General features: G+C 42.8%; 1 protein-coding gene across 11 annotated transcripts in view; it reads right to left on the reverse strand.

Annotated features, from left to right (window-relative positions):
* The window catches only part of OXR1 (oxidation resistance 1), a 226,494-nt gene extending 216,895 nt beyond the window's left edge, over positions 1–9,599 (reverse strand). For all 11 annotated transcript variants that reach the window (XM_085537076.1, XM_085537072.1, XM_085537069.1 and 8 more), the window contains exon 1: positions 9,498–9,599. The gene's annotated coding sequence lies outside the window, so the exon portion shown is untranslated. The remainder of the gene's footprint in view (positions 1–9,497) is intronic.
* Positions 9,600–10,007: the final 408 nt, after the last annotated feature.

The following is a 10,007-nucleotide window of genomic DNA, read 5'->3' on the forward strand; positions in this document are numbered from 1 at the left end:
AAAATGTCAGGTACGAGCATCCGGAAAACTACAAGCTGCTTCTACCAGCTTCACAATCCCAATCTGGATTTCGGTAGACTGGAACAATTTATATTAGTTTACCCATCACAAAGCTTGCCTCTAGATTTTTTTCTCCCTAGACATTCTTTACAATTATTTTAATACTCAAGCACTTAAATGAAGGGATTGCTTTACCATGTATACATTAAAGCACACTGATGAGTTTTGTTTTTGACTCTGCACAGCAAAAAATCCAGCTCATTTAGGCAAAGAGCAGTTAATTCACATTGCAAAAATCTGCAGATCTTTAGGCAAAAACAAAAGGTAGCGTGCTTGACATAAGAAGTTAAAGTCAAATTCTGCTCTAACTTTTTTATGCTGAAGATTTATAGATTGATGTACAGGTACTCATTTTTAAAATTAATAAAGAAAGCTGATCTATAACATGACTGGGTATTACCATGTATAAAGAGATGTTTCTGAAAAAGAATAAAAATCACAAGATTGTTTTCTAACGTAACCAAACTTATTGAACAAGGCTTGGAATAGTAACTCTTAGAAATATGTTTTATTTTTTGTTTTTCTTCCTCTTGGGCTCATTAAGATAGAGAGCTAAGCAGACAGGTACTCTCGCCATTGTGCGTTATGATTACAATAACCGATAAGGAGAATTAGAAAGTGGAAAGCAATTGGTAGTTACTATAAGAATTTAAAACACATGGCAGGAATCTTCTTATATTTCACGGAGGTGGAACAATTTCCTTCCTACTAACGTCAACTGCCAGATTTCCTCAGAATTTCATTTGTTTCAACTGATGAAAGCCCAGGGTTTCAGCCACTGGTCTCCCATGTTCCCCAAAAGAAGGTCACAGAGGATGACACGCAACTCTCTCTTTGAACGATTCATTCCTACTGCTTGCTGCCACATCATTTCCAAGAAATCTGTCTTTTTGTGTATTCAAGAAACAAAAATTAGCAGAAGTGACTGAGGGAATTAAAAGTTAGGAAGAGCAGTAACAGATTTATATTCTGCCTCTGCTATAGTCAGAAACATAGAATCCCCAGTTGGAAGGGACCCACATAGATCATCAGTTCAACTCCTGGCCCCACAAGGTATTAACTAAAAATCAAGAAGTATTGTCCAAATGCTTCTTGAATTCTGCCAGTATTGGTGCCATAACTATTGCCCTGAGGAGCCTGTTCCAGAACTTCACCATCCTCTCAGTGAAGAGACTTCAACCAGCTCTGTGCTGTTCCCTTGGGTCCTGATACTGTCAGCAGTACCCACCCTTACTTTTAGGACACATCCTTATAAAGTACTCTGGAAGATGGGTAAGACAGATTATTTATTTCTTGGTATTTCTTAGTGGTACTGTATATTTGTAGTATCTCAAACAGGTCAAGTTACATATGTGAGCACTGTTTTTTCAGAATAAAGGTGTTCGCCAATTTGGTGTTCACTCTCACCCACTGAACAGGTGAAAAGGTGTTTCCTGACCAAGCAGTTGACATATTCAGTTCTGATCCTAGTTGTTCAGCCCAGGGCCTTAGGCTCCTCAGCTATTTCTGGTACCCTAATGGCAATGAAGTAGCTTCCCCATGAGCCTAGGCAAGGTCACCATAACCACAGTATAAGAGTATGCCACAAGTCTAATATAAACTTGTCTTTTCATATCATACTATGTCGCGCAGCTAAAATTACCTTTATTTTACAGATAAATACTTGAAACATAGAGACTCAGCTCAGATGGAATGCTGTTTCAAATGCCATCTTATTTTGCACAGCTGCTTCAGCTCTAGTATTTCTGACCTTTGTGGTACGTAATTAAATTCACAGTGATAAGTGGGAGAAGTGGATATGAGGTGATAAGACACTAAAGTGGAATAGTCTTAACAATGAGATTCCCTGAAATGCAATAATAGTGTAGGAAATCAGAAATTGGTGATTCCATCTAGTCTCCCTAAAAGCATATTGTCACAAGACACAGGCTGCTTATTTCCACCCCTGCCCAATGTCATTCTCATCTTACCTAAGCCCTACCCAAGAACCTATAAGCCAATCAACATCACTACTTTTCAACAATCTCAACCTTGCTTGGATTTTCACAGCAACCAACCCTAAAATTTTGTCCAAGAAGCCCATCTAGGTTCTAAGCTGCTCAAAGGCCAAAGCCTTTTCTCTCTCATGAGACTCAGCTCAAAGGACAGCAGTTTACAATGTAGCATTTCAGTTAGGATGCTCGCTCAGAATGTCATCTAAACCTCAGGCACACTGCAGTGGCACAGTACTGTGTGGACACTAGCAACAGAAACAATATACCCAAAATCCCACTTTTTCAGTCACCAATTCTGTAACTCTTGCCAGCAGCTAAGCACAAATGCTGGATAGGTCCAGCTTGACCCTGTCTTCTTAGATGTGGCTGCATAACCATTGATGAAATTAATTTGTACCCTCAGGGACCTTTGACCAAGGGAATGGAAAGCTATGCCTGGAGGTACCCTCAGACACAGTGCCATACAGCAGCACTGATACTGCTTTAGATCCAAGACATCCTAAAGATAACGTAAGGCTACACTGGGAAAGAATGTAAAGCAGCTGTTATGGCAGGAACACCTAAAATAAAATAATAAAAAAGTCTTATAATCAAAGCCTGAAATTTGATTAATTTGTATTAATAGCTTAATTCATAAGCATAAAATAGACTATTATGGTAAAAACAGTTGAAGGCACGTGGCCTTCTACAAGTAAATGCATGCTACACCATAGAGAGCCTGCAGAAAGTATATGCAGCATACAGGAGGACACCGGAAAATAAGCAGACAATTGAGCACTGAAGCTTTAATAAACATTAGCTCTGCTTTAAACCTTTCCTCATAATTTCTTTCACATGACTACTCTACCATTCTCACTCTAGATGTATCTAAGTAAATCAGTTCTTGGTGAAGTATAAACTCACATTAAAAGCTCTCAGATAAGGCAGACCTCAGCAAGAGATAAAAACATGGAAAACGTCCATATGACAGCTTGTGTATGGAGGAGTTTCAAGTCATCCATTCCATACAGACGAGTCAATTCCTGCTGCTATCATCCTTTCTAACACGTGGAAAGTGTATGTGAAGACAGATTAATCTTTTTTATTGTGGTCACACACTAATGTCAGCACAAGCCATGAGTGAGGCTTATACCCATTGGTCAACTCTACATTTAAGATTAGTGCAACTACTTGAAAAATATTTAAGTAGAAAGTACCACAAAGGTTTCATCTAGAATTGAGATTAGGCTACAAATAAATTAGCGTTAGGCCTCTGGTAACAGTATTTCCATGCAATCAGTATTCAGCCTGATTCCTGGAGAAGGGAATAAGAAAAATACAGACATTGGAAAATCCTACAGAGATTAACAATAAGATCTGAGTAGAAATAAAAGGGGAACAAACACATGTATTTTGATTCCTATTGCATCTGGTTTTGTTGTTACTATTGTTTTTAGTCTTGGATATGAATTGCTTCCTTCTCTAAGGGGAATTTAAAAACTCTCACATCTTTTCTTCTCAGAAGCTGAGAAGCTGGGATGTATCAATCATCCATCATCATTTCAGAGCATGCTCATGTCAACAGCCTGGATGTCCTGCTTCTCCAGTGCAACTGAACACAGAAGGCACCTTGGAACTGAAGTACAAGATATACAGATGACTGAACAGATTATTTTTACATCAATAGTAGATAAATATCTATTTCTGAAATATATCAATATTAATAATTTAAAAATAGCAAAGGAAATGTAAGAACTCAAAAGTGAATCCAATTTCACTGAAGTGACTATAAATACTAACATTTTAGTATGCCCTGCATTATTTATGAAATAGGAAGATGATTTATTACTAGGCATTTCTACAGCAATGGTTAGATTAAGAAGCAGCTAATGATGTGTTTGCTGTTATTTTAGAACATGCCTCCATAGAATCTGGTTGTGTTATGCCTTAGGAAAAAAAAAGTTCTGCCTATATTTATAGTATCAAAGCATTACCTCCAAACACATGTCATGTTTTGTAAAGGCTTCTGGAAACTTATGATCCACAGGAATACTTAAGTGTACTACATTTTACCTATTAATTCATTTAATGTCTATGTGTCTCAAAAGCTTTTTACACAAAGGAGCAGAGGAGATAGCAGATTCTTTTCCTCCTTTTTCTAGAGAGCAAGTTCAAAGTGTATCTATGAGAATAGAACAGGCATATAAATTAAGCAGCCACAGAAGGTGTTAACATTTTTTTTCCATACTGTTTTTAATGGAAATGTTCAGCTACTGAAGACAGACAGGATGGCTCCTAGCATCATGTGATGTGGTAAAGGTTGGGCTACCTTTCAAAATGAAACCAACTAGTAGGGGTAACACTTTGTCTCTCAGGTGCTGAGAGTTAGACACAGAAGTGCCACACATTTGCTCTCCATGGTCTGTATGTATTATCACTCTTCCATGACTGCGCAGATGTCAACTGTGCTGTCACAAAGATGAACAGGAGATACACCAGGCTGACCCTAAGTGTCATTCTTTGGCCACTGATTACTGAGGAACATGTGTACGATACAGGGGATCACATATGACTGAGACTTTTGTTCGCACACCAAGGTTATTAACTTCCACAAAATATGTCTTGATTTTGTTCACATAGCTTAAGCTCTGCCAATGACCCCACTGAAAACCCAACTAAGATAATGTGTAGTTCCAGAAATCATAAATACTGCATAAAACTACATCCCCACTTTGTCCCTAGAGACTTTCAAGGTGAGGCTGGAACAGGCCCTGCACAACCTGCTCTAGCTGTGGTGTCCCTGCTCACTGCAGTGAAGTTAAACTAGATGGCCTTCAGAAATCCCTTCCAACTCTAAAGGTTCTATGATTCTATGTTAAAAACTCCTTGGTTTGCTAACTACTCCAGTTAAAGTCCTTGTACAGACTAGCATTTGCTTTTCTGCTTTTCCAGAATACAAACACCAGAACTGGAACAAAAAGAGGTACAGTACTTATTTCTTACTCGTAGTAAGTAGACAACGGTATCTGAATAGCAACATATTTGCAGTTTCTAGAGAAAAAATAAACACCAAACATGAAGTTCCTACTTCAGGAAATTTCTATCAATGCCAAAGAAAGTTTTGCTTTAGTCAGCAGTTCCAGTTTGAGCTTGTATAAGCAACTCAGAAAGCCATTCAGACTGATGAGAAGGCAATGGAGATGCATCTTATAAGGACTGCTTATTATTGCTATACTTATTCAACAACTGATTACGCAGTGCATGAACAGGGCCATGCATCACAACTGATTATTAAGAAAGAAAATAATGCTTTGTTTAGTGTTCAGAATTTCCTCTTTCATTCATCTTTCACATTTGATCAGATAGATTTATTAGCAAAGTATTAAAAAATATATATAAATAATATGTTCCAAAGAGAAAAACACTCCCCATACAGAACACTAAAACCTCCCAGAATAAAAGTTTCCCAAAAATATACATGTTGGCATAAACTTATCAATTAAGGCCTGAAAAAAACAGGATCCAGCTAAAAGAAAATAAAGAGGAGAGTGTACCTTCCCATCCTTCTATTCAGAATCCTTTATTTCCATCTTGCCATCCTGGGACTACATGGACAATGTATTACACAGCCCCCACAGAAGGGATCATCCTTTGTACAGTCTACTCATGACCACTGGGAACTCCATCAGAATATACAGCGAGCTTCAAGACCTGCCTGGACGCCTACCTGTGCAACCTGGTGTAGGGAACCTGCTTTGGCAGGGGGGTTGGACTCGATCTCTAGAGGTCCCTTCCAACCCCTACAATTCTGTGATTCTGTGTGATTCTCCCTCTATCTTTTTCTTCCCCCTCTTTTTCTTCCTCTCCAAATCCTCCCTTAACAGGTAGCAAAATAAGTAAATAAATAAAATTCCCATCTCTGTTTTAATAGAGCAATGTAAGAATAGGGGATTGAGAGGCCAATGTCCCTGTGAGATGCAGACAGAAATCTGGCATACAGGAGAAACTTGCTAATTGTACTCTGCAGCCAAAGATAAGCTTACTTGGTGACAGAGATCTCCGCACAATCTGAGAGATTTTGACCTTAAGTTCTAATAACTTTCTATCACAGACAGAAACCGTTTGACATATCCATGACACTTCCTGCGATATCAAGGAGATATCTTTTCCATCTCTACGTTTAATCTTGAGTAAAGCTGGTAGGAACAGATGCTAGAATAAAAACATAATTTACAGCTCGCTGCTGCAGTGCACCACGTGAGCATCTGCTCCTGGCACAAAACAACACCGATGAGCTGAAGATGGCGATGCCTTTTTCATAAGTCTTCCCCAAGAGTTCCAGCACATGCACAGTTCTCTTCCTGACCAAAACTTCTCCGTCTGCCCCTAACATTAAATGTTCACAAATCAAAGAAGGATGTATTACCTGTTGCAGTTGACAAGGAAGCCACCCTACACTGAAGCACACAGCTGGATTAAACAAAAGTTTAAGCATCTTCCAATTGAGTCCATTCCCAGAATCACAGAATCACAGAATCACAGAATCACAGAATGACCCGGGTTGGAAGAGACCTCAAGGATCATGTAGTTCCAACCCCCCTGCCTGGCAGGGCCACCAAACGTACACATTTATTAGATCAGGTTGCCCAGGGCCCCGTCCAACCTGGTCTTGAACACCTCCAAGGACGGGGCATCCACAACCTCCCTGGGCAGCCTGTTCCAGGGCCTAACCACTCTCCTAGTAAAGAACTTCCCCCTAACATCCAACCTAAATCTTCCCTCTTTTAACTTCAAACCATTTCCCCTAGTCCTGCTATTGACAGCCCTTTTGAAGAGTTTGCTCCCATTCATGAACATGCAGCAACTCATGCTAACCCAACAGTGAACCATGTTTGTTAGCAATAACTGCTTCTGCAAGGTTGTCACCTCACAGTGCGTTCCAGTAAAATGCTTAATTGAATATCTTCACTATAGTAACTTAAGAAACAACGGTAGCTTCATACAGGGTGAAGAAATTATGGTAGTATCAACAACAAGGAATTTAAGAGACCTTTTAAGGAACTGACAGCTGACAGGTAACTCTGATAATCCCTGACTACTGCCTCCAGCTATCAGCCTTGAGGAATAATCAGTTACCTATGAAATTTCCTAAGGCATTATTAATAGGGATTTGGGGGTTTATAATTAAAGATGTTGGGTTTTTTTGTTTTCTAAAAAAGGCATTTTAACATTCCTTGCCACGGTTCTGTTACTCTCCAGAATCTTACGGGGATCAGTACATATGAATATCTGTATGGTGAGATTTTATTTCCTTTATTATTCACTGGAACAGGCTGCCCAGGGAGGTGGTGGAGTCTCCTTCTCTGGAGATATTCAAGACCTGACTGGACGCCTACCTGTGCGACGTGCTGTAGGGAACCTGCTTTGGCAGGGGGGTTGGATTCCATGATCTCTAGAGATCCCTTCCAACCCCTACAATCCTGTGATTCTGTGATTATTACAAAAAGAAAAGTAAAACCAGTAAGATACATACTTAGATTAAATGAATAATGGAGAAATAAAAGCCTTTACGGGAAAAAAAAAAAAAAATACTTGGGGAAAAAAGATTACTGTGTTTCTGCCTGAAGGGAAAAAAATAAGCAATGGGTGAACACTGCAGCTGCTAATTAGACATTTCCCAACTATTAATATGTAACCTCATTGCCACCCCAATAATTTTCTATTAGTTGGGCTGAAGCCTGGACAAGAGATGAGCAATCAGCTGAGACTCTAAAGAAACTGTAGCAATAAGTCAAGAATGCGTACACATTCAATCTGCATATGCTTTGACCCTCAGAAAGTACCTACCTGTCTGTCTACAATGCTGACATCATCTATTAATCAGTATGAGCTGGAGTCATAACAAGAAGCATTAAGACAACATAACAGTCAATGTAAAACAAATGCCAAACAAATTATTATTCCCCAAACACAAGGAAAGTCATTTTTTTTGTAACAGAGACTTTAAAGGCTACTAACATTTTTAACAATTCTAAGTTACCTACCATTATTATTGCAGCTCTATTCTAAGCACAAGAAAAAAAAACCAAAACCTGCGGGTTGCATTCTACAAGAATTTCCCTCTTTATTTCTCCCTCTGTCATTAACACAGGTAGCACAAGCTGTTCTTTCCTGCTGCATTCTCTGATGGTCTGTGCAGAAAGCAAAAGGCATCTACTCAAGAATTCAATTTTCCCCCTATTATTGCATACTCATAAAAATGGAACTGACAGGACAGCAGCTTATTGATGCACAAGTCAGATCCCAATGGTGCCTACTCACAAGCCTCCTGAAACCCACAGATCAAATCCCAAATTATTATCATGGGGGGGAGGGGGGGCTGCCTTGGGATTTTTTTTTGCTTCCTTAGGGAGAGGGGAAGAGTTGCAGAAGCAACCACACAGCAGCCTCCTTGTCTACATCGCAATAACACTAATTACCGGAACCGTGAATACACACACACACACAGCAGGGATGGCAGGTTCTGGGTCTTTAACTACTTTAAAACACATCTACATTTCGATGAGGCTCAGCCTGCAGGCACTTCAGCTCACACGCAGTTTTGTCCCTGCGCGCATTCCATCACACTCAACCCAACGCACAAGGGCAGCCGTGCCCGGAGTGCCAGCAGCCGACACGAGGCTCGGGACGTGAAGGAAGGCAGCTGTCCCCCCTCCTCACTCCCCACCCCGGTACCCACCGGCCCCGGCTGGCCCAGTTCTGCCACCAGCGAGCTGCCAAGCAGCACAATTGTCACAGGCAACGTTCCGTGTCTCCTCAAATCGCCCTCTCCCTGTTATTAAATCATTTTAATTAATTGGCTGTTTTAGTACAACTTCGGAGACGACAACGAGACTCCCGCGAGCAGGATAGCGGCTCCTGAAGCGTCTCTGCTTTGGCAGCAGAGGAGACGAAGCAAAACATCGCCGCTGTCAGCACCCGGTGAGGAACTTCTCCCCCGAGCTCGGAGACACGCAGCAGCCGAACCGACCTGCTCCGGAAGGGACAGCGACAGCACTGCCCTTATCGAACCCAACAGCAACATCTCGCGTTTGGAGGGGAAGAACTTGGGGCACGGGTCGCTATTTGCTACCCAGAGATAAACTGGAACACTGCACCCCTGCTGAACTGAACTGAAAGGCACCCGGAGCGCATCACCTGCGGGGAACCGCAGCTCCCAGCACGTTCCCCCCCTCGCACCCCCAGCCTCGCCACGACCTCCCGGATCCTCTCAACGCCGCCGGACACCTCCACGGAGCTCCGAACAGCCGGCAGGCAGCGGGCCGAAGACAACCGAAGAAGTTGCGGAGCAGAACAGGGAGCCGGGCCCCTCACGGGGGAACCGGGCAGCCCTTCCAATTCCCCCCCCCCATCCCCTCATCCTGCGCGGCCGCAGCCCCCCGCCCCGCCCCGCAGCCAACTTACTTGCGGGCGGCGACACGCGCCCCCCTCACTCACACGGTCCCCGGCTGCGGGCGAGCGCAGCCCCGGCGCGGCGGCCGCTGCCGAGCGCATTCGGACATGCTCAGTGCCCGAACCGACTCCTCGCGGAACCTACCACCGAGGGGGAGGTGGGGGGAGCCGCGGAGAAATAGGGGGCAGAGCTGGATGCTACCAAGAGGATGAGCTAAAAATAGGAGCCGCAGAAAAGAACAGCTGGAGCTTAAAGGGACAGAGCCGGTCTCGCTGCCGGGGTGGCGGGCGGCGTCCCGATGCTCGGGATCCCCCCTCGCGGTGTGGGACTGGGGTCCCCCAGAGCCGCAACACCCTCCACCCGCCCTTCGGACGTCGGGTTTGTAGAGTGCGGGAGGGGGTACGAGTCTGCTTTCCTGCCGTGTTTATCAGGGGATCCATCCCTTCGGTTTTATGAATGGGGCTCCGGCTCATCGCGCGTGGAGCAGCCCGGTGAGAATGTGGCAGCGCCTTGAATATGTT

Source organism: Coturnix japonica, chromosome 2 (genome assembly GCF_054131305.1).
Source record: "Coturnix japonica strain WE chromosome 2, WE-NBRP24, whole genome shotgun sequence".
NCBI classification, from domain to species: Eukaryota; Metazoa; Chordata; class Aves; order Galliformes; family Phasianidae; genus Coturnix; species Coturnix japonica.